Here is a 24,821-nt window from a genome sequence, read left to right on the forward strand (position 1 = left end):
AGGAAGGGTTTATAAGAAGCACACGGGGGTAATTACATTATAATTGGTAGCTTATGTCTTATGAAACAGGCTTAAAAGGTATAAACACATCAGGACACTCTGATATTCTCTGATTAACATGAACACGGGAGTAACAAAACCTATAATTTTCCTTCCCCCCCCCTTTTGAGTCAGTCCTTTCTGTTTTCCAACAGATATTTCTGCATGCCCATGCGAGTCCTTTGATCTCGGTTTCTTTAAAGCACAAAGCGCAATGAAATAAGAGAATTGAGTGTTTCTAGCTTTTATCCTACAAGCCGCGCGGTGAACGCACGTAAATACTGTTAGCATAACTAATATATAATCAGACATATATTGTAACAGATCCGGGCAGTAATCTGATCCCCTCAGTTTCAAAGTTCTTGTGGCGTCCACGTCGCAATCAAGGCTCTGCTCCCGGTTTCTAGTATGTCTTTTCTCGGCCACTGAATTCGTATAGCTGTTTTTTATCGTGTTTTACAGACTTGTCAAATGTAGGGAAAGTACTTGGCGGGTCGCAGATTAACACACAGCCATAGGGAAATGAGACTTATTTTGCGCAGGAGTGACAGGCTCTCCTCTCTGAGTCCTGCTTCGGGAGGGGTGACGTCACCAGGCAAATTAGTGGGCTGTGCTGAAGGTAGACAGAGAGAGAGAGAGAGAGAGAGAGAGAGGGAGAGGGAGAAAGAGACGGGGAGGGAGGGAGAGTGGAGTTGCTGGGCCTGCTAAGGGGAAAAAAACGTCCTGAAAAGATAGTCCAAACGGATTTCGTCTGATTGCTTACGGCACATCCGAGCTTGCAGAAAGGTGTATTTCTTACCGGCGTACCAGCTTTAATTTCCACGCCCGATTCGATCCGGACTTTACACTAAAGGTAAGGCGGCAAAAAGCCATCGGGAACTAAGCGCAAAGTTGGTGCGGCCGCTTTGACGTGAGATGCGGGCGATGCCCGGGCTCGTTTCGTGCTCCAGGATCGGCGAGGGGCTTGGGGTGGGGGTTCTGGTTCTTTTGGAGGGAGGGGGGGTTGCACGGTTCTGTTTGAAGACCACGACACCCACGTATGGTGGGGAACGCCGGGGCCTGCGTTGGCAGAAAAGTGCAAGCCCGATCTGGGGTGCCCATGCCGCTGGAGCCGCCCGATCTTTCTCCGTGCTCCGCCGCTTTTGTGCAGGGGTGTGAATTGCTTGCGTTTTCCCCGCATATACAATAGATGGGCGCTTTGGTGTCGCATGGGCTCGACGGCGTTTCGCCTTGCCAAAACATTGTCTCCCCGTCAGTGTATACAATTTGTATCCTTGCGGGATAACTAACCGGTAACAAAGCGATCGGCTGGTGAATCGGCGCTTAAGTAGGTGAGCCGCAGCGATGAAGGTTAAACAATGAAACGGCAGTATAAGGCAGCCAGCGAGCGGTGGAGGTACCCAGCGCTGTCCCGTTTTTAAGCGCCGGGACCAGTCTGGTTGTTATTCCCATTTGTCGTCGAACACGCTGTTTGACAGCCCTTTTAAAAATATTATGAAGAACTTGCACCGTAGCTGTCAATTTTTGTTTGCCCTTTTAAAAACGTGTTTCCCCCTGTTTTATTACTACAGCCTGGGTGATATTGCAAATTTGCACTTGGATGAAAAGGAATTCAAACAAGTAGTTATTGACACCCACCGTGCAGTTCGAGAGAGTTCGGGGACTTAGCGTGAATATGCCAACGTGGGCTGGTCCGTCTGCATTTACCATTTACAAGTGTGTGTGATCCCTGTTAATTATTGATAGGTATATCAAACGGAGTGGTTTTTAATTAATTTTCTAGTTAAAAAATGCGATAGTTTTAAATTAATCCTATGTATTTTATTGGGCAAACTTTAAATGATATACATTATGTGGTTTTCATAATAATGGATTATTAAAAATAATGCTGCGACACAGCATTATTTTATATATATATATATATATATATATATATATATATATATATATATATATATATATATATATATATATAATCTCAAAACCTGTAGGGACGTGTCTTCTTATTCATTATTCAACACAGAGGTTTAATCCGTTGAGATTTGTGGTTTTCCTAGGAATATGTTGGTCCTTGAAATACATGACGATACTTTGTAAAACAGTGTTATTCACAGTTGGTCACTAATCCATGTGCGGTGTTTCCCGTTTCACTCCAGAGATGTAATGTTTTTTATATATTCATTGTGCAATCGCGGTACTCTAGCTGCTTAAAAAGGACAGCCCGAGCAGATGGCTGATTTCACATTTAACGACCGTTTTGCCTTCTTGATTTCCTAAACTGTAACTTTCTTGGCGATTCCTGTAATGGTTTCATTTAACTTTTCTTTCAAAGAGCTTAATATTATCATTCACAGTTATGAAGCAAAAGCTGGGCATGAAGTTATTGCATAAATTAATATGTAAAGTTGCTGCAGGTGTCGCGAGAGGGGGGTGTTGTTATAGCCCCTACTGGAAATGTCTGAATATTTATAGGGACTTTTGGGGTGGGCGATGGAGATTGCTGCTCCCAGTTTTGTAGCGGAGTCAATTACACTGCATTTATTAGCACACCTGCTGAAAGCTGTGGAATTGAATTTATTTTATTTTGTAGTGTTTAAGCCGAAGTTGACAGTGCGGTAAGCTAGATATGAGTACAAAAGTCAGAGGGCGCTTATCTTACCGGCCACACCACACCTACTACATCATTGTAATTGTGGGTTGTGGAGCAGGGTTGACTTTGCTCGTGGGAGTTTTACTTACACAAAAATGTTCTGAAGGCAGAAGGAACAATGATTGGTTCAGAGAGATATCCAATCAGATTGTAGAGGAGGAGGGTCCCAACAACTAGAGGAGGTGGGACCAACCAGTCAGATGTCTTGGTCCCGCCTCCTGTAGTTGCTTGGTCCCACCCCCTCCGCAATTTGATTGGTTCGGGGAGATAACCAATCATTGTTCCTTCTGCCATCAGGACGTCTTTCAAGATTCAAGATTGGTTTATTGTCAATACAACAATATACGCAGTATACAGTGTATTGAAATGTCGTTCCACACAGGTCCCTCATAGTGCATTATAAAGATAAAATATATATAAAGAAATGTAAAACAGAAATTTCACATAAATAATGTGCAAGTTTTTGTGCAAGTAAAATTCCCACGAGCGTTGAGTTTGTAATGACAGTCATGTAGAATATGTGAAGATTGCTTAGTCTCCTATTTACCCATAACGGCCCCATAACTTAAAGCTGCCTTCCCGTTAAAGCTGTTATTCCCCCGTGAACTGCAGGTGAGTGGAGCTCCGGGTTTTTAAACCAGGTAATCATCAAACAATTAACGTTTTGTAGTCGCCGTTCTCTTTTTATTAGGCTGATCATGATGCTGTAGAAGGTGTGATGGAAACGACGCTTATGTGAAAGAAATGCGTTTTATGGCACGGGAAGGAGAGGCGTCACAATGGGCGTATAATTACCAGAGTTTCTTATTAATATTCCTGCTTTTGTGAGAGCAAGTGATGCATTTCATTTACATCCAGAATAAGGAGCATGCTGTGGTTTTATCTAATTTTCTGAGAATGGGAATATATTTTTTAACCCCCACCCTCAAGTTGCTTGTGTGTATATATTTTATAGATGCCCAATCTGTTTCTTTTTCATGGGGGGTTGCAAAAAGTTCTTTACTAAACTCACTGAGCTGATTTCCATGTGGATTTGACAATTTTCTGTTTTCTGTAACAAATAACAAAAGGTCAATAAAAATCCAATAAATCATACCTTAATTAAGCACCATGGGCATATGAAATGAGGTTCAAAAACAGAAAATTACTTTATATATATATATATATATATATCCATCGGCTGGATAACTGCCACCTTTTACTGGATTTCAGAGTTTTTATTCTGGTGACATTTTCCAGATGATTATGGCTGATTTATGGAAAACAGCTAAGTGGAACCTGGAATACAATTAATGTACAATTTAAAATTAATTTGGAGCCACAAAATTCTGATTTACAAGTCCAAAAGGAGCATTTATTGTTGTTATTTTGTGTTAGTTGAACACAGGTTGAAGGTGCAGTACCCAAACCAATACTTAAACTGAAATTTCAGTAACGTGACTAGTTCTTCTGCCATCTCCCCACCCTGTATGGGTCTAATAGCCTCAAAAGTCAGGTTGCTTGTACATTTGTTCCTGGAGTGTAAATCTCCAATAGCACATTGGGGGGGATAAGAAGAAACAGAACACAAAATGATGAGAGGGAGGGAGAGAGAGAGACAGAGAGAGAGGTGGGGGAGAGGGAGGGAGAGAGAGAGACAGAGAGAGAGGTGGGGGAGAGGGAGGGAGAGAGAGACAGAGAGAGGGGGGGGGGCGGTCTGCACCCGAATGCCAGTGACAGTTGCTGATAGTAGCTGTCGTCAGTAAAGGGAGCAAATTCAAATTATTGGTTTACTTTGTAGTTGGGGTGAAAAATGTATGATTCACATTATTGATAATATTGCTGGGGAAAAAAACTTGTGAATAAACACCGTCTGGAAAACGCTAAAGTAATCCCTTTTTGGTGTATACCTTCATAGACTAATGCTTCCAACAGTTTTATGAGACACTGATTTTCTTTCAGGTAGTACCAGCAAAACTGATCAAAATGGTTGCTTGATGATTTCCAGCTAAGCTGGACCAGGAAATCAGTCACGGTCTTACTTTTCCTATATTTGTTGCTCATTGTGGCTGTGTGTTCACCCACCTCGGATAATCAGGCTTCCCGTGGGTACTCGCTCTTCAAGAGGGCTGTAAGCAGGGTCCCAGAAATAGCATCTAGATGGTATCTTTGACACGGACGGTAATTTCAGTCACTCTGGGTGGCGGGCAGCACCTCCAAGTGGACAAACCAGTCCAGGGAAGGTCAGGGAGGCTTGGCTTCGAGACGAGTATGACGGCCAAGATCTTCCTTCACCATGGGTGGTCGGGAGATGTGAAAGTTTATGTTTTGCAATCGGCACTCTCTCTCCTTACTGTAGTTTGAACCAAAATCTAAACATTTTAACATTCTGAAAAATGTATTTATAATTGTAACATTTGTGATTGAGTGGTCGTCTTCTTTGTGAAGTGCCTCTATTCTCAGCTGGGTGTTTGGAGCCAAGCATGGACATCTGGTGTCTTAAATGTAAGTTATCGTATGTCCTTTGAGTTTTAATAATTAATATTATTGTTTGTTTGTTTTTGTGTTTGGATCATTTTTTGCTGAAAATGCATTGAAATAGCAGTAAGTACACAAATCACGCAGCGAAATTTTTAGTGTCTCAATCTTCGTATGCCTGGACATGAATGGGTGTGTTTACATAAGGGATTAGAGATGGATTTGTCACGACAACCACTGGGTTTCCATGACATTACATAACAGTAGTGTTGATGGATTCCGGGAGACACACTCTTTGTTCTATTACCTCATCTCCATTTTGTGACTTAACACCTAGGTTGGTGTGATTGTCTCATTCATCATGGCACTGTATTAGTTTATTCTAGTTTCTTTTTTAAATCCTTGAATAGCTTGGGCTATAAAATGACTTAAAATGTTTTTCTGGTACATATAAACTTCTCAGGTGTTCTTGGCACACCTTGGGTGTCTGAGTCTGCAGACTGGCTCCTTCTGTCTGCTGCTCTCTCCTGTTTCCACTGCACATGCTCCCTTCTGCTCCTTCTGTCTGCTGCTCTCTCCTGTTTCCACTGCACATGCTCCCTTCTGCTCCTTCTGTCTGCTGCTCTCTCCTGTTTCCACTGCACATGCTCCCTTCTGCTCCTTCTGTCTGCTGCTCTCTCCTGTTTCCACTGCACATGCTCCCTTCTGCTCCTTCTGTCTGCTGCTCTCTCCTGTTTCCACTGCACATGCTCCCTTCTGCTCCTTCTGTCTGCTGCTCTCTCCTGTTTCCACTGCACATGCTCCCTTCTGCTCCTTCTGTCTGCTGCTCTCTCCTGTTTCCACTGCACATGCTCCCTTCTGCTCCAGATGTCTGCACTCCGACCATTAATGCACACGCCGCTTCCTGGCAGGAGGAGTCCCGTGACGCTCGTTCTCCTACTTCTATGCCAGCAGCTCTTTGGATTCCTCCATATCATTCCTGGGTATCTTGTCTAATCCCTTTTAAGTTGAGGCAAAATGCCACAGCTCAACTAAACGGGGGACAATTCCTTGGCCAGGGTCTGGAGCCGTCTATGCAGTAGAAGGATCGGGTGGGAAACAGGCCTGTGGTTTTCCATTACCAGTTATTAGATGGTTGAAATCTGCGAGATCCTTATTGGAACAGAGGATCCTTTGATTAGAGCTACTGGCAACCAACAGGGAGCACAGCATCAGCCACACCAGCCTCACGGTGAAGGTTCAAATGAATTGGAAAGAACAATGGTCTGTTCTGGAGGCCTGTGCTGGAATGTGTCATGTTTGTGTTTATGAAACGCAGATTCTATGATGTCACCATTGACTTGTGTGTCTCCTGCTGTTTTGTTTCATGACCCCCCCCCGTTCCCCTTCTCTTCATGGTGTCCATACACATTGTTCATCTATTCTTAGAAAACCACCCCTGAAAGAATTTCTAGTCATTTTTATTTATCGCAGGTGCCTCCTCCTTGACTAATACCTTCCTGTACTTTTGCATGTTGTTTTGTACGTCTGCCTGCTTATTGAATGTAGGGCTGCTTGACTCCCTGAGAGGTTTGTGCTGGATGTAGACAGAATCGTCTTATGTCTAATGGCAGCGTTCGCTGGGATTTATGACATAAATAACGACAGGTGAACACACTAGGGAGAAATGTGAATAGTAAATTCTTAGACTCTCAGCAGAAGTTGAAAGAATTTATTCTTCTGGCACTGTGTGGTGCTGTGTTAGTCGTGTTGTTGTGTGGGATTCGTGGCAAAATGGTAAATGGAAGACACAAACTTCATTTCCTTTTGAATTGAAGTTGATGGTAGAATCTTTCTGAGAGCATCAAGAGTGGCTTCGGTCGTGGATGACCTGTGGTAACATTCAGTTTCGCACGGAATGCATGATCACTCATTCTTGAGGGCAGTTTCACTTCAGAACAAATGCTTATTTCATCAGGCAGGTTTCTCTGCATTTCCAAAGCGAACTGTAACACTTGCCTAATATTTAAAAAAGTCAGGGAGCAACATTTAAGTCATGGAGGGAAAAAATATTGGTTATAGGTCATTGTAAAAAGGATCACCCTGCCTTTTGTTGGTATCGTCCTTTGTGTCTGGTAGACATTTATAGATAATGATGTTGGAATGATAACTGGGAATTGTATGTAACTGCATGATTCTTTCTGTGATCCACCCAGAGGGGAGAAAAACAGCCAACGGCCTCATTTAATTACTTACAGCATCTATAGCTGTTAACGTATGAATGCATTAGATGTACTCTGTTTCCTGTTGAGTGCGGTACCTCACTCCTTTAAAAGGCCTTTGATCTGCAGCCCCACTGCTGGCACTGCGCTCTTTTCTTGGAGGGGAGCCAATCAGGAACGAGCACATCCCTGTGATCCGGGGAACATCGAGTGCCTGATCCCTCAGGACGTTCTGACCTCCGCTCGTAGCTTCAGGTAGTCAGATGTGATGGGTGATGCTTTGATCATTAATGGATTTTGTGGATCCCTTGCAGTTTCAGGTCCAGGCTAATAGTCATTGTTAAATTGAACGTTGATTATTCTTGTGGCTTGTGGCACTGCTGGTTAGAACTCGGTGTCCACATTTAGAAGGTTGCCGGTTCAAATCCCACAGTCAGCAGACTGGTTTCATCATCGGGACCTAATGCAAGGCCTTTAACTGAAATTGCTCTAGGGATTGGCTGACCCTGCATTCTCTGTTGTGCATTGCTTTGGATAAAAACATTGGCTAAATAAATGTAAATAATACATTGTGGTCTACAGCTGACAGACCACGAGTTTCCTTTGTGCCCACTTTGCTATTGCAGTCTCATTCAAGGCCTTGGAGGTTAAGCACAACTGAAGATAAAATCTTTTATTCTGCATGATTTACTGTGTCATTAAGACTGTGCACAGTGTAAATGGGGGGGGGGGGACGACCACATTTTTAGCCTGATGACAATGCAGTATGCTAAGGTCTCCCTTCTCACCCCTTCCAAGGGATGGTAAAACCATGGGTTTAATTAACACTCGCCTTAACAATAATTTGTCATGTTGTAAACTTAGAAGTGCTTAAGAAAGCACTAATTTTAAAAGGCCAAGAAAGACGGGCCTTTTAAAAGCCTTCCTGGTTCACCGAGATGAAATTACGGCTCCAGTAAGAGTGTGAACGCCAGCTTTTGTTAGTCCGCGCCGCCTTTGGGCGTGTAACTGGAAGGCGGGAGCCCCCCGGGGGGGTAGTGCTGTGGTTAAGCCACGGTCAAGATGTTGACGTGTATGCAGTCATACCCTTTAGCATGGACTGCAGAATGCGTCTGAATGGGGGGAGGTGGAATAAAGTCACGTCCACTTGTTTGTTTGCTTTTGGAAAAACTCAGTATAACCCTTTGTTTAGAAAAATGGCAATTTAATTTGTACTTTTATCAGTAGTTTTTTTTTCTTCTTCTTTTTCTTTTTTAGGATTTGCTTTAAATAATTTGTAGGTGATTTTTTTTCATGATTGTTCAGGAAAAATATCCTGGGTCACTTATTCTGTCAAACATTTTAATTACAAAGAACATAAATGAGAAGAATTCCATTAACCTGTTTTCACAGTTTAAGTACTTGTACATCTAATGCAGGTCAGGTGGATTATGGGAAATTTCAATGAGTCAAGGTGTTTGGATATAAATGGATAGAAAATGAATATAAATCTTAAGCCAATGACTAAAGGTATGATCCCCCCTCCCTTTTCTCCCTTCCCAACCACGAGTGAATGTGGTCTTTCTGTGTGAGAGTGTTGAGCCCTGAGGTCACCCCCAGGGGAGATAGGCCAGTAGTATCTGTCCTTAAAGGCCCAGCTCTTACCAGACTGCGCTCGTTATCTAGGGACCGTGATTGTTACGTCTTTCCCGGCTGCCGCTTATTTTCGCTGTATATTCAGAGCAAAAGCCAATCAGGGGAGGTGATGCCGGGCTGCCTTGTCCAGCAGTGAAGACAGCAGCCGGAGCTGAAGCCCAATGTTGTTTCAGATCTGTATGCTCGAATTGGCTGGTGCAAGCAGAGGATGCAAAACAGAAGTCACCGTGCAAGGAAAGCTTGGCCGTCATCAGTCCGGACGCATCCCTTATCTTATTACCACAGAAGGCTTTCATCTTGGTCTCTCTCTCCGTTTTTGTGGGGCTTTTCATTCAGTGAACTCACTGAGCGTGCAGTGTTGTGGTCTTGGGGTGTTGATGATTCTATCAGCTTTTCTTTAACAGAACAGGCCCCGGAGGTGAGAAGTCTTGACCAAAATGGGATGATTACCCTGCCGGAGGGGAACGCGCTTACCCTGTTCTGCGGAGGGGAACGCGCTTACCCTGTTCTGCGGAGACCGGTACGCATGAGAGAGCCGTCATTGAGTTGAGGGACGGAGTGTGGGTCTGTAGGGTAATCGCAGGGTGATTGCAGTCTGCTTAACGCCTGAGGCTGTGAAGGCCCCGCGAGGTGAGCGATTTCTGTAATTTGGCCGACATTACGGATGGTATTTCCCCCACCACACTGCAGCCGGTGAGTGGAAGTTTACTCAGTGCTGATCCTGTTTGCTCGGGGTGGGGTTTTGGCTTGGTTTGTGCAGCTGAGGTTGGGTTTTGTGGACACTCAGCCCTGCTACTGCGACATGGTGGCCATGCAGTATTACCTTGACTATTAATACAGATACGGCCATGAACGGTTTTCCTGATTACTGCTGCGCTTCTATTAGTGACAGGCTCTTTAATAGTACCCCTGCCCTGACTACAGATCTCCCAGTACAGGTTATGGTATTCATAGTAGGATTAATACTGCTATTGCTATCGCTAATGCTACTGCTACAACTCCTGCTGCTGCTCTGTTTGCAAATACTGCTATAGCCACATTCTTTATAAATACATTTTAGGTGAAAAGAGGTTCTCTTCACGGTAGGTTTGATTTGCCTGATTTTTGAATCTGCTTTATGTGTGGAAAGGATCCTGTCGCCATCCGTCTTTCTGCTTTTACCTGGATATGTGCTCCTTGGCAAGATGGCCGCCGGGGAGGGCTTTTAAACTTTCATGAGTTCTTGTCTCATCTGTCCCGTTCTGCTTTCCCTGGCACTCACAGCCTCCCTTGGTCGCTTGGTTATGGGGGCTGCCCCAATTTACGGGGAGCCTTGGGCCCACAAATCAACTCCCGCCTACATCCTGAGCTTGTGTGAAGACGTCAAGCTTTTAGCTACGACAGCCATTTTCAAGCTGGTATTTGATGTGTTTGGGGCAGACAGACGTGTCTTTATGTGGTCTTTCTGAGGTATCAGGGACCTGCTGACTTGACTGCTTCTCAGGAGGTAGCCTGTCACTCACCAAAGCTGATTCTTAAAGACCGTTTGGCTAGAGTTACCCCCTGTATCTTTTTGCTTTCTTGTGGGGTGTTTTATTGGTCCTGTTTATGTGGAGCTTAAGCCATACTGAAAGGCTCTTCCAGTCCAGGAGAACTCGAGGAGATCTGATTGTGACACCATTGTCCCCATCACTTTTGCCAGAGAGAGAGCTGCTATTCCTAGTCCTGCATAAATAATCCTGACACATGCGGCAATTGTTGTCCTTAGTGATTACCTCGCCTTAGCGAAACTCGCAGCAGGACACACCAACAGGGCACGGTTAAGGTTTTATACCTTCTGCTATGTGTACACTTGTGTGTGTATGTAAGATATGCACTCACACTCTCACACACAGACACACACTACTGGGCAGGACTTGTTTTTGCCTCGAACTACCTCAAGGATAGATGAGTTGTGTATTCAGACATGACTTTCTGCACACCACTGTTTTACTGAGCTGCTGTTTTGGCTCTTGGGCCTTCCTGTTAGCTTTAACAAGTCTCCTCTGACCTCTCCCATTAACAAGGTGTTTTTAGCTACTGAAATGCCATTGACTGGATGCTTTTTGTTCCTTACCTCATTCTCTGTAAACTCCAGACACTGGTGGTGCATGAAAATCCCAGGTGGGAGGCTGTCTTTGAGATGCTGGAACCACGATGTCTGGCACCAACAATCACACCATCTTCAAGATCTCTCAGATCACGTTCTAACCATTAACAAACCTGTTGACCCTGCCCATTTGCTTTATGTATTCGGTTGCCGTTGATTCGCCTTTTGTGCTAATGAGCAGATGGACCTTGTAAACTGGCCAATGAATGTATGCATGTAGGGTGGAACAATGGCTTAGCTTTGAATGCTAACCCTGGCTTCGTATGGAGTTTGCACATATTCCCTGTTATTGAGCAGATTTCCTCCCACCATTCCAAAGCAAGCTAGTCAAGCCGGTGTGTCTAAATTTCTGTGTGTGTGTGTGCGTGCGTGTGCGTGCGTGTGTGTGCGTGCGTGTGCGTGCGTGCGTGTGTGTGCGTGCGTGCGTGTGTGTGCGTGCGTGCGTGCGTGTGTGTGCGTGCGTGCGTGCGTGTGTGTGTGTGCGTGCGTGTGTGTGCGTGCGTGTGTGCGTGCGCGTGTGCGCGTGCGTGCGTGCGTGTGCGTGCGTGTGCGTGCGTGCGTGCGTGTGCGCGTGCGCGCGTGCGTGCGTGCGTGCGTGCGTGCGTGTGTGTGTGTGTGTGTGCGTGTGTGTGTGTGTGTGTGTGCGTGCTCTGCTATGGGCTGGCGGCACATTCTGGGTGTTCCCCATGTCTGTCCGCTGCTGGGATAGGCTCCTAGGTCATGTACTGGATAAACTACAGAAGGCAGTTTAGGTTCTTAATTTTGTGTGTACAGTTGAACTTGAAGGATTGACATAACAGCAGTAACAAAACTGAATTCTGTTGTGTAGGATATGTCCCTTACATTAGTGATACTGTGGAATTTGATTGACAGCCTGTGCCTCCTAAGGTTATGCAGACATAGGCGAGACTCTTTATTGAAGGAAATGTATGTTACGCAGAAATGTGGATTGACAGTATGCCTCACCCACTCCTTGGTGTTGTCGTGACTCAGTGAGGAGCGCGTTCATTTGCGGCACCCCTGTGTAATAATGAAAATACAATTTTGTCTGGGTGGTTGGACCTGTGCATGGGAAAGGCTTTGGGTCATTATTTGTGTGGGGACGCTGGGCTTAACAGCCGGGTTGGCGCAATCTGATTGGCTGCCTTAAAAGATTAGATGCCAGGAATGTGTCCCCTTGTAGCCCTCCTGTCGTTTTTTAAAAATGTGTTCAACTGCAAATATACTCTGAAGCACAGGCCCGCCTTGGCTGATACAAGCGGGCTGTGTTCCCTGTAATCCACCACCCCCAGTCTTCTGCTATTTATGTTGCTGTAAAAGTGAACGGTTTATTAATTATTTGTTTCTCAGGGTGGATGAATGATTTCTAGAAAGGGACAGGCGTGAAGTCACCTGAGTCTTCCCAGACTTATCTCGGCTTCTCTGGTGAGTGTGTGTGTGTGTTTGTTTGGGGGGGGGGTGTGTAGACCAGAAACCGGTATAACCTGCCATCAAATTGTCTGAGGTTTTTGGTGTGAGGTCATTGCACACACCGTCACACCATTTGATTTTCGTGGCACCATGACTTCCCTGTCTTTGTGTTGTCTCTGTTTTTACATGTTCAATTGAAATTCTTCAGTTTTCTGGCTGTGTATATGTACAGCTGATGGCTGTCACGATACCGAATTCCTTCGCTTTTCCACGTGATGCCAGAGCTTCTGGGCGCCCTTTGCCATTCTTGGAGCCTTAGCGACAGTGTGCATGTGCCGCGGTGTCACTTGAGCCACTTTTTGCCCTCGGGGGCCCCCGCCTCCCTGGAGCCATTTCCTGCCATGGCGAAGTGCTCTGGGCTTCCTGAGGTCAACAATTAAACAGCTGAATCCATATGGCAACTTACGAATTATCTGGGGCACTACTGAGGAAGCCAGAATCATACTTTAAAATGGTTCATTGACCTCTCAAATGTCAACAGCATAAGAGGAAACATAAGTTTGCTCCGAAACGGCAGGAATGAGAATCGTAGCAGAAGCCATCTCTCTGTAAACTGGGTCAATACCCCCGCCCCCCCATCCTCCCACAGATGTGTTGGGAAATCTCTGGTCTGCCTCTGAGACCCTGAAACAAACTCTATCTTCTAACCACTTACTCCTGTCACAGTTTTAAAGGATAAAGGAATTTCAGAATTCCATAATTTGGTCCTATTATGAGAATCACGCTGCAACAAATCTCCCCTCCATCTTTACTATACATCCACAAATACTTATCCAGGAATGACTGAAAGGTTGAGATGAGCCTGGAACTTGCTTATGGCCTCTGATGGGTGGACACCCTGTACAGTCCATTACAGGATGCACACGGGCCATTTTAGAGACAATAGTGCAGCTAAACTGCATGTCTTTGGACTGTGAGAGGAAACCTGCACAAACTTGCGGAGAATGCAGCCAAAGGTAGATTTCAAACCCACAGCCTAGAGGTCGAAGGCTACACTACTGCTTGTTGAGCCTTCATTGCTTTGCTAACCTCTTTTTTTGCAGTTCTTTTCCATCATGTATCAAAAGTTGACCTCATAGTTGAGCTTAAGTTGAAGGGCGAGCCAATACCTCAAGAATATTATGGCATGCTCTTCTGGGAAAGTTGACCAGCACTAACTGAATACTTGACTAGGTGACCCCTTGGTGTATGTCTCTGTAACAAGACCTGGTCCACTCTAGTTAGCTAGGAAGCATTGCTTTGATAGAAGGGCCTAGTCAGGGTCTTGCCTGTGGCTTTTCTCCTAAGGGTTTCTCCTTTTGGGGTGTGGTTGCCACTGGAGGAGGCTGAGTGAACCTATCGGTGGCAGTATCTCAGTCCAGCCTGTATTTCTGTATTTCTTTGTGTGAGAAGTGTCTCACAGGGAGTGTGTTTGCGTGGCTGGTCCCATGCTCCCTGTTCGGCTCACATCCGCCAGGATCAGGGAGTTTTGCGGGAGGTCCTTTGGGGGAGGCTTCCTGTTGGGTTGGTCCCCGAGAGAGGATGCTGTCTCAGTCCTTCAGAGATGAACAGGGCCGCCTGTGGCGTGGGCTCTGAGGAGATGCATTCATCTCTCAGCTGGAAGATGGAAGAGTCTCAGCTCCCCCCCCTTATCCAGCAAGACAGCTGGGAGATTTCATGGACACCCTACATGACAACAGCTTCTCACAACATTACCGAAATAAAATGGGTGTCCCAACAGCATCTTCAGATGTTTCCGCTAATATCCTCAAGCCGCGATGCTTATTGAGAACAACGCCACTTGCTTTCTCCTTCATCTGTGCTCTGCTAAGTGTTTTTTATCTTCAGGATTTGTTTCTCAATTCATTATTGGCCTAGATTTGAAATATGATTCTGATGCAGTCTCCCTGTCCCAGAAGCAGCCCTAACCAGTCAGGATGCAGTCAGAGAACATCATCAGTTTTCCCATCACCAGAATGTCACCTTCTTAATGCCAAGTCCACAAGCGTGTGGAGATTAATTTGTCGAAGGTGATCACCTGTGCTTGTTCATTCCTATCAGTGTAGGAATGTTAATATCCAGTTTGCTTTGAGTACTACGGAGATGGTACAACTACCAGCAGGGTACAAATATTAATTTATGCAGTTGTATAAAGGCATATCAGTATTGGTACGATCTTTCATGGGAATCACCTGATGCCGGGGACGGTCTGTCGCATACCATCAATGTTATGGTTATCCGTCTTGCCGAGCGACCCTTGGTGTTTCCCTACTCTTCCATCTTCCTCCCTCCGCTCAATCGGAATGCTATAGGGAGCATCATCCCACCCACGGAGGTTCAGAGCGATTCCCACCCATCCGTCTTGGGGAGGCACCGGCTCCATCTCCTCCATTGGAAACTGAGTGGTCTTGCATTGTGGAGAAAGGAATTTTCTGGAAATGTCGGTATTTATTTATCCTGCTATAAGGAGGATCCTTGGAATCTGCTGCTCCCATCCCTGGCTTGGGCTGTAGTTGGCCGGTCGTGTTGTTACCTCTGTGATCCCATTCGCCCTGTTCAGAATGATCAGGGTGTGGCTACCGTTCCCCTGAACGAGGAGTGGGGGGGTTTGTTTTTCCACACGTATGTTTCCTGAGACCTAAAACTGGAGGAGTGGTGGAAGAGATGGAGGGCTGAGGAATCCAGAGGCTGCTGTTGTGGTCAGCAGGCCTGCTGTTGTGGTCAGCAGGCCTGCTGTTGTGGTCGGCAGGCCTGCCATGCACAATTCTCAGGCCCAGGACAAAACTACTTTAACCGGGGGCCCCATGATGCGCCACCTACCCCTCCTGCCCCCCCTTAATTGTCCTCCTGGAAATGTGGGCATGGTGGTGAGCCCTGCCATGCCAAGGATTCACCCCTTATACCTTGATCTGACATGGAGTTTGTGAAGCCTATAAGTAAATTGATGTTTTCCTTTCCCCCGGCAACTCCTCCCAGGCCGGGACGGTCATCCTGCATCCGTCACGGGGGGGAGGCAGATGAATGGCGATAGTGTTGCCCCGACGTGCAACCAGAAAGGGCGGAGGACAGGCCACGACGTGCCGGCGTTCGGGAACAGAGTCTGGCAGCCCCGGCTCTGGACAATGGTCCTGTTTAGCGGCATGCAGTCCTCATTTTCGTGGGGGGGGGAACCCAACGCTTCCCCTACAACGCAGGCCTGATACTGGTTGGAACAGGCAGCCCTGAGGGGGAGGGCCTTGAGTGCTGACCTCTGCAGATCCTGCGTCATGGTTGTGAGAAAGCGCAGTGACTCTTGACCCTGTACGAGTCTCTGCTCCAGCTGTTTTGGTAACCTTTAGATCCCTCACTTCCCGTTTTGCACCCGTGCCTTCGGTTCATGGGCCTTTTGTACACCCCCCCCCCATATGGCACTTTATTATCGGTTTTCATCATTACAGTGGATATTTCTGCATTTTAAGAAAATCAGAAGCAGTAGCGAGTAATAATAGAGGACTGTGTGCCTCAGATCTGTGCTGGTCAGCTGGCCTCTGTAGGAATTGTAAATTTCACTTCATTCTCGATTTCTCACCCTAACACCTCCCCCACTTCCTGAAAACTCGCAGGACCACTCGGGATTTTAGGACATTCAGCCACTCTGTACCATTTTGATATCCTATCAAAACAACATTTTTTTAGTGGCATGGTGGTAGACACTGTAGGTCAAAGGAGTGGTTCACGAAATGCTTAAGTAAACGCAGAAGCTAAATTGCTGTGATTCCAACCCCCTAGTGTGGCTCGAGTGGTCAGATCCCATCTGTGTTTTAGATAAAGAGTGTGCAGTGAGTCTCTATGGTGGCTGTGGTGCGTGTGAATGGGTGATGCTTGTGAATTGTGACTCTTGAGTCTGTAAGGTTGTTAATTCCACACTATGATTCATACTGTTAGTTTCATACGGAGGTTTTTGAATGCATCTTATTGAGCAATTAATATCCATCTATCCGTATAAGATTATAAAACTTCTGCTTTAATTTTTTTCAATTTTTTCCTCATGCTCAATGGGTGGATGAATGGATGGGTTTTGTTTCGTGCTGAACTGCAGCTGTCTCGCCCTGCGTCTCTGAGCTGAGCTGCATTCTCCTTTCCTGTGGGATACCTGTCAGGACAGAGCTGTGTCACTCTGGATGCCTATCAGGGTCACAGTGAGTTCCATGGTCCACCCTGTGTCCAGGGGCTCGGGGTGCAACTAACACTGCATTCCACAGGACCGACTTGAAATTTACTGGACCTGGGAGGAGTCTCTTGTGCTGATACAGCTAAAATAACATACTTGGTGCCTTGCACTGTGTGTGTGTGTGAGAGAGAGTTTGTGTATAAATACATAGATATACAGTATGACTGTTGGTATTTAAATTTGTATGTACGTCTTTGAAGCCGTATGTTGTTTTATACACCATATGTGTTTTACATGTCTTAACATTGTTTTAATTGCCATTGATTTCCTTGTCATGGTTCTTTCTGTATTTGCTCTGTGGATTCTCTGGGCTTCCTCATACTAGTGACTCTGTCACACGGGGTGTTCAGCCAGAGGGGCGATGCCACTGGGGGCACCAAAGGTGGTGTTTGACATGTGCAGCTCCCATAATGCTGTGCGAGTGTTCCCTCTAGTGGGTCTGCGATGGTGCCTGGGAAGGAGCCCCAGTTTTGCATAGATTACGAACAAATAGTTTTACTTATCTGGGGCTGCAGTGGTGGAGTTGGTCAGGATACTGTGGGTTGTGCACAGTAACAAATATGACTGGTTTCCTCACAGAGGTACGTAAGGTAAGGAGCATGCCCTGATTACAGTGTGTAAGGAGCATGCACTGATTACAGTGTGTAAGGAGCATGCACTGATTACAGTGTGTAAGGAGCATGCACTGAATACAGTGTGTAAGGAGCATGCACTGATTACAGTGTGTAAGGAGCGTGCACTGAATACAGTGTGTAAGGAGCATGCACTGATTACAGTGTGTAAGGAGCGTGCACTGATTACAGTGTGTAAGGAGCGTGCACTGATTACAGTGTGTAAGGAGCGTGCACTGATTACAGTGTGTAAGGAGCGTGCACTGAATACAGTGTGTAAGGAGCGTGCACTGATTACAGTGTGTAAGGAGCGTGCCCTGATTACAGTGTGTAAGGAGCGTGCACTGATTACAGTGTGTAAGGAGCATGCACTGATTACAGTGTGTAAGGAGCGTGCACTGAATACAGTGTGTAAGGAGCGTGCACTGATTACAGTGTGTAAGGAGCGTGCACTGATTACAGTGTGTAAGGAGCGTGCACTGAATACAGTGTGTAAGGAGCGTGCACTGATTACAGTGTGTAAGGAGCGTGCACTGATTACAGTGTGTAAGGAGCGTGCACTGAATACAGTGTGTAAGGAGCAGGCACTGATTACAGTGTGTAAGGAGCAGGCACTGATTACAGTGTGTAAGGAGCGTGCACTGATTACAGTGTGTAAGGAGCGTGCACTGAATACAGTGTGTAAGGAGCGTGCACTGAATACAGTGTGTAAGGAGCGTGCACTGAATACAGTGTGTAAGGAGCGTGCACTGAATACAGTGTGTAAGGAGCGTGCACTGAATACAGTGTGTAAGGAGCGTGCACTGAATACAGTGTGTAAGGAGCGTGCCCTGATTACAGTGCATTTCCGCACCCACCACACGACAAACCACCTCAGGGATGAGAACCCGAGTGCAGCCATGTGGCCAGTGATACTTCAGCACCACACTACTCCAAATGGACCAGCGTGAGGTTTTTTCCAGTGGCTGGAGTGCCAATCCTGCAACCAACCCCCAAGTTATTCCCTGTAAGTTAGAGGATCTCCTTATAGGGCTGGATGTAGATTAACATCATACCCCGGATGAAGCAATTGCAGGTTAAGGGCCTTGCTCAAGGGCCCAACGGAGTAGAATCACTCTGGGCATTCATGGGATCTGAACCAGCAACCTTCCAGTTGCTGGCACAGATCCCTAGCCTCAGAGCCACCACTCAATCCACATACTTATCTCACAACCTATAAATCACCATGTTAAAGGGCACTTCTGGGGGCGTAGAACGGCTTGGTGTGTGTGTTTACATTTCCTCCAGAGTTGATAAGTGTCTGTGTGGGGTGTGTGCCCTGTCCTGGACACACCTAGCCCCACCTTTCCCCCTCCTTGTTCTTTGTTTTCAAACAGAGTCCAGTGGTCTCTTCCAGAAAGACACAGCATTGGAAAGAATGCAGATTAACAGACTCTTGTTTTTTTAATAATAAAAATATTGGTGGTGTTTTTTCTTTCCCTCTATTGACACCCCCTCTTCACATCCCTTTTTGGCAGTGATGAGAACCCGAGTACAAAGGCAACAAAAAATACTGTAATGTGGTTCCTGGTCTCAGGCCTATAACTGTGCACAGGAGCCAGAGTATAGGATGTGTATTTTTAAGCCCCTTCGATCTGGTGGGCCTGTATCAGAATTCATGAGCTATTCTTATTTATGAACGGCAAAGCTGTTTAACTGCCTGTCCTGCTTGGCAATGCGAAACTTCTTAGTGAAACATTAAACTGCCACTGGTCTCGATTCCCCTTCACCATGGGCGGCCACATCCTCCATCTTGAAGCTTTATTTTCATGACGATTTCACACAGACCCTAGACATGTTTTACTTTTTTTGGGGAGGGGGGGCAGCAGCCCTTTAATTAGCATTGGGGGGCGAAGTGCCAGTGTATGACTTGCTTGTTAAATTGATCTGACACTGGATGAATTGGTTTAGTTATGGATTATTTCCTTAACTTTGGATGGTTAGTAAGAGGTTAATGATAGTGGAGAGGTAAGGTGGGGGGGGGGGGGGGGTTGAGGAGCTGGTCATAGCTAATTTTGGAAGCTGGAGTGGTGAAGACCTAAAGGAATATCTCCTCATGTTTGGTGGACATGAATGGAACCTCAGCCTGGCCACACTTCAGCTTAGCTGACTGCTAAACAGCCCTGTGTTTGTAATGCACTGTTGGCCTGACTTTGGACAAAAGACTTTGGACAAAAGCATAAATAAAAATAAATGTAAATGTCTAGATCAAATTGGAGATTGTGTTCTTCGCTTTTTGTGATGGTGGTGCTGTTAGTTTGTCCTCACATGCATTAGCTTCTGTGTGTGCTGTGGCGCAGAGGCCAGAGCTTCGACTGCCGCATTCAGAGCGATACGACCGTGGCCGATTTTCACCTCAGTCAAAAAAAACCCAGGGCTCTGATTAGCCAGCCTCCCAAGTAGCTGTACCAGCTGGGAGATGTTGGAGGGGAGATAATTGGACTCACGATGTGGATTATGTGAAAGGAATTCAGAATACCGCTGGCTCTAGCGGGCCTGGACTCTTCTGTTACTGATGCGCATGTCGAGATGTGGTGTCTTGGAGCTCACGAGAGCCCAGATGGGAGGAAGGAGCTGAAGCTGTCAGTGATGTGCCACATGTGGATTACTCGTTCTCTCTGTTGCGTTCTGGGTGGTCATATTTTCCTGGGCTAATAATATCCGACTGAGACGTGGCAGGAAAAATTTCAGGCTAACTATTCCAGAAGGTGACATTTTAAGATGATCCCTTTTGTTTAAGGTTGTCTGCAGACAAGCGATAGCCTGCAGGCCTTGATGGACATCATCTCGTGAACGTCTATGTAAAGTTAGCCATGAGGCTGACACAGAGGTGCTTAGTCACAGACTCTGTCGGCTTGCATGTGCCTCTAGACATGCAGACAATGGCCTGTTTTTCAGCTCTTGTCTTTTCCTTGGGTTTTTGCTGCTGAGGATGGGCTGTAGAACATGGGAACAGACGAGCCAATTCACTTGCAGGGCTGGTGGCCGCGGCACAGCTGGTTCGGCATCTGTTCCGTTTCTCGGGTGTCATCTCAAGCCTTTTTAAGGTCAAGTTTCAACCTGAGCTGAGGGCACGGCAGCCTTCTGGCCTCCAGAAGCTTCTTTGAAAAAGAAGCCCAGGGTTATGTAGAGGCCGCGCTGCACTCCTTGGTGTCCCAACATCCTCAGAGACGACACCCACGTGCAACATCTGCACAAAGCTTTCAGCTGCTGCTCTGGCACACCAATAAACTCGTGCTGTCACTTCACTCAAAGCTTTCATCTGGTTGCGTCAGGCAGTTGTCGTACAGAGCGATTTATCTGGACTGGACTTCTCGGTTCACTGAGGCTCCGTGGTACGATCCACGTACGATCTTACCAATGGTGTGACTGCTGACATCTTCTCAACATTCTCATGGTTCTGGTGGAAATCCTGGACAGTCCATTCAAAGGCCTTCCAGAAACCCATGATGGTAATAAGGTCCCACAGTGTATGTTGCATGGGCATCTAATGTAAGCAGGTGCAGAAAATTGCTTGCGGTTGCTGTTTTTTCCCCCACATATGAAGTTTACGTGTAATCATGTTAGCATGCTTACATTTACCTTTGAGGTACTTGACTCCATGTGGTAAAGTTTCCCAGCAGACCACTGGTTCATCTCTTAATTTTTTTCCAGCACAAAAAATAAAGGCAAGGCTTGAAGGAAGATTTTGGGGATTCATGCATTGGTCAGGTCTGAGACAAAGCTGAAATGTTCCATTCTCATTGGCAGAAGCTCACTGGACACGCCCAGTTACCTGCTTTGCTGTCTCCCCAGATTTGATGATTCAGCCATATTGGGGTTCATATGCTGTTGTCAGGGAATCCAAAGCGAATATTAGTGTCATCCCCAAAACAAAACATTAACGAACAAGCTGGTGATTGTGACCAAAGGCAGGATGAGTAAAACCCAATCATGCTTATTCTGTCTTGGAAAGGCTGGATGAATTTGGGCGTGGTGTTTTGGGAACATCTCGGGATGGGCAGATAATAATGGGCGTTAGTCCTAGTGCACAGGTGCCATTCCAGCACACTCATTGGCTTCCCCTTTTCCCCTCCCCTACCCTGCCAATGCAAATTTAATCCGCTACTTAATCCAAGTCTGTTCAGGGCCACGCTGGGAACCGGAACGGATTCTCAAATTGTGGTATTTATACGCCCCATCACTCGTGTCAGCTGCACAGAAGCCTCATCTGTGTGCTGTGACGTGAGGATTCATCCACTTCCATGGATTCAGTTACACTGGACAAAAAAAAGGAAATACTGGCATTTCAAAATTTTAGCTGGCTAGCTGTTGCGTACAGCTGGATATTTTACTATGAGCCAGGATAGGTGTCTTGTTTACAAGCCTCTCCTAGGACTCTCCAACACCCTTTTATGTCTAACTCTCACATTAAATGTCACCCTTGCAATATTTTCATCTGGCAATATATTGATAACCTTTCATTTTTCCAGGCATTGTGATTACAAATAATACCAATGCCAGACAGTGGTAGCAGCCTTACAAGAATGGGATTCGAACCCTGGACCCAGGCTGTAGTGGTAGCAGCCTTACCAGAATGGGATTCGAACCCTGGACCCAGGCTGTAGTGGTAGCAGCCTTACCAGAATGGGATTCGAACCCTGGACCCAGGCTGTAGTGGTAGCTGCCTTACCAGAATGGGATTCGAACCCTGGACCCAGGCTGTAGTGGTAGCAGCCTTACCAGAATGGGATTCGAACCCTGGACCCAGGCTGTAGTGGTAGCAGCCTTACCAGAATGGGATTCGAACCCTGGACCCAGGCTGTAGTGGTAGCAGCCTTACCAGAATGGGATTTGAACCCTGGACCCAGGCTTCAGTTGCCCTTTTCTCACTTTGCTGCCAGATCTAGTAACCCCCCATTTCTGTTCCAGATATAGCACTGACTGCTCAATGGGTTTTTACTACTGGAATTAGCGATAGGAGCTGTAGGCAGTGTCATCACCAGTCTTGCTGGGTGTGCGAGTTGTTTGCTCCTAATTGTGTCTGTTGGGGGGTGATCCTCAGCAGGATCTTGTTCAGAGATCACTGAGCTGGTCGCTGTCATTAACGTCCATTCATCTTCTGAATGAGACCTCCTGTGAGTTTGCCTTCTTCGGCATTGTGGGTTGTGTAAATGATTGTATTAAACTTTGCGTCGAAACTTTTCCCTCCCTGCGCGGGTAGTCGTAGGCCGCACATGTCAGTGTGGGCGACGGGACTCTCGCGGCGTGTCAGTGTGAGGCTGAGCGCATGCCGTGGGCAATGACTGAGAGAAGCTGTCTGATTGCTTGACAGCTCGGGGGAAACCGTCCCGCATAGCTGTGATGTCATAGCTTCATTTGTGTGGGCCAGTTAACCCCATCCCGATGTCGAACCTCAAGCCTCCCCCTTCCAAGGAGAGCATGTCTGTTTCCTCTTTGGTCTCTCTCTCTGACATGAGCCGCATACCTGATAACTGATACCCTCTGGCTGTCCGTGGAGCCCTGTAGCCTGAACCTCCTTAAATAAAAGCGGCTCCCTGGCTTCGCGGGGTTTCTCCTCAGGAGTCGGATTTCCCCGGGGAGGTTGGCGGAGATGCTGCCGCCATCACTTGCTCCAGGAGTCTAGCTGAGTCAAAGGCCTCGTTCGCCGAAACCTGCCCGTTGAGGAAATTAGACGTGCCTTTAGATTTCTTAGCGTCGTCAGGATGTTCTCCTCCTGGGAAATAAGCACAGTAATTGAAGAGAGGAGAAGAGAGATGGGAGGCCCTGAAAAAAAACTGAGCTAGAGATGAGGCCCTTTCTGTGTGGAGCCCGCCAAGGGGTTGTGCTGACTTAATGAGGCTGATGGATTATGTATTCAAATCTATTTCTGTTATCTCCATATTATTCTTAGTTTTCACAGTGAACTGAGAAGCGGGGTAGTGATTTGCGGGCTTTTTTTTCAGGGTTTGTGTGTATGTGTGTGTGTGGCAGTGAGCCACAGCGGGGTAGACGTGACAGGGAGTATCGCAGGAACACCGCAGCCTGGACTTGCCGACTTGACTCTGAGATCTTTGCCCGATACCTGGAGCTCCTTGGCCCATCCCCTTGAAGGGTTGCTCGTGCATAAAAAATAACCAATCGGAGTTGCTGTTGTGATTTGAGTCGCCCCTTTCTGCGTTTGTGTGTGTCCAGGCGTTTGGATCATGCATTGCTGTCATGCTCCTGCCGTACATAAGATGCTTTGTCGCTTATTTCTCTTGACATCCAATTATTTTTAAAGGCACCTGCCAACCACTTGGAAATCACCTTGTCTCGGTTTTCACGGTGAAACACTCTCATGAAGTACCAGGAGCTCTTTCTGCGTCCTGCCACTCTGCATCGTTATATATTCAGTCGTTTCCTTTGGCATTCAAAGTGTCTTCATCGGTAGGGTGATGAGCTGCCTCGTCTTTCTGGAAGAGGAAGGATGGGGTGTGATTCCCTTTCTGAAAAGTCGAGACCAGTGTCACCTTAACCTGAGGGACTTCATTTGGATTTTGGCTCAGCCAGTTTGGTCTCTTGGACTTCACCTATAGTTAAGTCACTGTATAGTTCCTCCACATGGTCCTTCCCGGTGGTCCGCCTGCTCATCTTTGCTCTTACGGGCTCAGTCTATACTCCCGCTATGGTTCAGGTGGTTCTATGAGTTACTAGAAGGACAAGCACACAATGCAGTTTATGTAGGTTGGAGTTCAGGCCTTGGAGTTGAGTAAGGAACCTACCCCATTCTTGCTCACCTTTGGGAATGAGTGTGGGAGCTGGGAAGCAGGGAATTAGCTTGCCGTGGCAAAGGTCAGCCTGATGGAGCAGTCAAAGGCCAAGAGACTGAAGCCAGAAAGCCCAAAGGAAGACATCGCTGCCAAGGTTCCTGAAAGTCTTTCCCAGCATTTTCCTGGAACCCTCCGCCACTTGTTCTCTGAGATTTCTGCCATGTATTCATTCTGCAGAGGTGGCAATTAGGAAACATGGAAAACGCCTTGGGTTTGCACTGCCACTGTTCTCAAGATGGGCGGGTGTGAAAAATGAAAAATGAGCAGGCTGGCAGCTGGAAGGTTTTGTTTTGACATGTAGTTAACGGGTACTGCAGCCGTTTGTAGGCTTACGCATAATGGCGACGCCATCCTAACGGATAGCCTTTGCCTCTGGGCGTCATGACTTGCGTCATGGTGAGAAATTTGACCTTAAATGAAGGTGAAGTTGCTGCATATTATTTAGACATCAGATGCATTTGAATTCAGATATGTTGTCTGACATCCCCTGCATTGACTTTCTTTAAATAGATCCTACTTGATGGTGTGAGACACTCTATGCTCTGTGTAGAAGTCTAGAACTTGTCATTAAATGACATTTTTTTTTTACATCAGCTAAACAAGGACAATCT

General features: G+C 46.4%; 1 protein-coding gene across 1 annotated transcript in view; it reads left to right on the forward strand.

The window, feature by feature from the left end:
• The first annotated feature begins 670 nt into the window (after positions 1-670).
• nck2b (NCK adaptor protein 2b) overlaps positions 671-24,821 on the forward strand; it is a 51,956-nt gene continuing 27,805 nt past the window's right edge. The window contains exon 1 of the mRNA XM_072700241.1: positions 671-892. The gene's annotated coding sequence lies outside the window, so the exon portion shown is untranslated. The remainder of the gene's footprint in view (positions 893-24,821) is intronic.

This window comes from Paramormyrops kingsleyae, chromosome 16 (assembly GCF_048594095.1).
Source record: "Paramormyrops kingsleyae isolate MSU_618 chromosome 16, PKINGS_0.4, whole genome shotgun sequence".
Classification (NCBI taxonomy): domain Eukaryota; kingdom Metazoa; phylum Chordata; class Actinopteri; order Osteoglossiformes; family Mormyridae; genus Paramormyrops; species Paramormyrops kingsleyae.